This window comes from Chiloscyllium plagiosum, unplaced genomic scaffold (assembly GCF_037043375.1).
Source record: "Chiloscyllium plagiosum isolate Xiang-an unplaced genomic scaffold, Cpla_swu_hap1 HiC_scaffold_27, whole genome shotgun sequence".
Taxonomy (NCBI): domain Eukaryota; kingdom Metazoa; phylum Chordata; class Chondrichthyes; order Orectolobiformes; family Hemiscylliidae; genus Chiloscyllium; species Chiloscyllium plagiosum.
Genome location: NW_028270165.1, coordinates 86258439 through 86261182, shown reverse-complemented (window position 1 = coordinate 86261182; position 2744 = coordinate 86258439). Strand labels below are relative to the sequence as shown.

Sequence of the window (2744 nt, the reverse complement as noted above, 5' to 3'; positions counted from 1 at the left end):
TTTAACCCTTTCGAAAACTGTGAAGTGATTGGATTCAAGCAAACTCTGCAATGATTTACTCTTTCTCAGCTCCACAGGCAGAGAGACCTGCGAAATGAAGCTGTCAGTGTGGTTCTGTATTGGTGGGCAGAGTGGTGAATGCGATGGACATGAAATCCATTGCGGGTTCCCCACGCAGGTGTGAACCATGCCGACTACAGTTGAGAACTACCGTCAGAAAGAAAGGGAGATTGTTCCACGGTTTTTTAAAGATGCAAATCAGTGGAGGGGTTTAAATATTTCAATCACTTTGGGACTGATCGGCGAATCTGCAACCCACTGCCTGTCAGGGTGGAACAAGCAGATATCCCCAGAGCTGCTTTTGAGGATATGAGCCAAGTGTTTGGAAATGAGACGAGAACAGTGAGGGGCGTGAAGTCGTGGTCGAAATGAGGCAGGCAACTGAGGACAATGGTGTTTTATTTGCCAGTGAAAGATACTGCTTCACAAAGTTGGGTCGATGGAAGGGAAGCAGTGATGGTGATTATCTTTGGCTGTTCACCTTGTGAATGTTCCCATTGCTGCGCATGTCCGTATAACGTCAGAACTCTGCAGCATGGCGGCGTCAGGTACGCACAGTGCCAGGGGCGCAATGGATGACGCATCTGACTCCACCTACATGTTTGAAATGCAGCTCACAGCTTCTTCACACACCCCAATTAATCTTTCTCATTGTCCTGAAGCCGGCATGCGGTTTCAATTCATGATCTGCAGGAACGAGACTCTTTTCACTGTCTCGCGTCAGTAAGTGTCCCTGAGAACATCAGAGTCACGTCACAGCGCTGTCAGAGGAGGGGAAGCTGAAAGAGCCCCACACGCTGCTCACGGGCACATTTCACTTTCCCCAACTCACCGCCCCAACCACTGCGGCTCCTGGGAGTGGAAAGGGAACAAACACCAAAACCCAGTCTCAGCTTTGTAAATCTTCAGGAAATAAGAAAACTGATTATCCCTTCCAGTCTTCCATCCTGGCCTGACAGCGTTGATTTTAAATGGCTGTCCAGTTAGTGCCGATTCGTTTTGGCTGAAAAAATCTTCCTTATCTCATCCCAGCATTTCTTGCCACAGAGAACTGTGCGGCAGAGTTCATGTATTTCCTTGTATGGTATTTTGTAAATAACATTCGTTTGCGGGTTGTTTGTATAGGGTATTTCAGGTTCACTAGCCGTTGTTTAATGCTGAGAGGGTTGAGTTATCTGGAAATCATTTCACAGATGTCTTTAATGTAAAATAATGTGGCTAGGGTTTCTGCAGACGTTGTGTCTGCTAGTGTCAGTTTGTTGATGTGAAATCGTCACACTGGGTTTATTGGGTCGGCAAAAGTGGGGACTGCAGATGCTGGAATCCAGAGTTTAGATCAGAGTGGTACTGGAAAGGCACAGCAGGTCAGACAGCTTCCGAGGAGCAGGAAAATCGACATTTCGGGCTTAAGCCCTTCATCAGGAATAGAGGCAGGACGCTTCCAGGGATGGCGAGATAAATTGGGGGGTGCTGGGCCGAAGGTAGCAAAGAGTACAATAGGTGAATGGGGGTGGGGATGGAGGTGACAGGTCAGAGAGGAGGGTGGAGCGAACAGTTGAGAAGGGAGATTGGCAGGTAGGACAGGTCATGTGCACAGCGCTGAGCTGGAAGGTTGGAACTGAGGTAAGGTGGGGGGAGGGGAAATGAGGAAACTGGTGAAGTCCACATTGATGTCCTGGGGTTGATTTATCCGAGGCGAAAGGTGGGGCGTTCTTCCTTCAGGCATCGGGTGGGGAGTGAGCGGCGATGGAGGAGGCCCAGGACCTGCATGTTCTCGGCAGAGTGGGAGGGGGGTTGAAATGTTGGGCCAGAGGGTGATGGGGTTGATTGGTGCGGGTGTCCTGGAGATGTTCCCTCAAGCGCTGTGACTTGACTCTGCGAGGAGTCTCCAGTCTCCCCAATGTAGAGGAGACCGCATCGGGAGCAATGGATACAAGCAATGACATTGGTGGAAGCCTTCTCATGATCGTGGCCCAGGTTCGATTTCCAGGCAGGGAAGCAATTTACATTAGAGCTGTGAGGCAGCCCTGCTGTCTCCCTGGTGGTCTAGTGGTTAGGATTCGGCGCTTTTTCCGCTGCGGCCCGGGTTTGATTCCCGGTCAGGGAAGTATTTCTCTGTGGATCTTTTGCCTACCCATTCTCCTGAAATGCGCTGCACAGTTCCTTATTGGTCTTCGTCGTTACTGGCTCCTGCAGTGTGTATTGCCTCGTTGAAATAGTGTCCTGATTCAGGCTTGTTTGTATGTGTAGGGATCATTTCTTCTGTAACTAAGTACTTGGTTCGTGTGTGTTGTTTTCCTGTAGACGCTGTTTTGAATTTACCATTGACTGTTCGTTCTACTGTGACATCTCGAAATGGCACTTTGTTGTTGTTCTCCTCTTTTGTGAATTTGTATGCCAGGAAGGATATTGTTGATGGTGTTGTAGGTTTCCTCTAATTTACTTCATTTTTTGATGACAAACGTGTCATCACTGTGGCGGACAACAAAGTTTGAGTTGGATCGTTGGAAGGGCTGTTGGTTTGAGACTCTGCATTATTGCTTCTGCTCGGAATCATGATACTGGTGGTTTCATGGGTGTTTCGTTGATTTGTTTGAGGCTTGTTACTGAATATGAAGTGGGTGGTTAAGGCACAGTTACACGAGGTTGACAGTGCTATCTTTGCTGATGAAGTTGGTGCTGTG

At 48.6% G+C, this 2744-nt stretch overlaps 1 non-coding gene across 1 annotated transcript; it reads left to right on the top strand.

Moving 5' to 3' along the window:
* The first annotated feature begins 2095 nt into the window (after positions 1-2095).
* On the top strand, positions 2096-2167 carry trnak-uuu (transfer RNA lysine (anticodon UUU)). Its single transcript has one exon. It is a non-coding gene; the product is annotated as a tRNA-Lys (tRNA).
* The last annotated feature ends 577 nt before the right edge of the window (positions 2168-2744 follow it).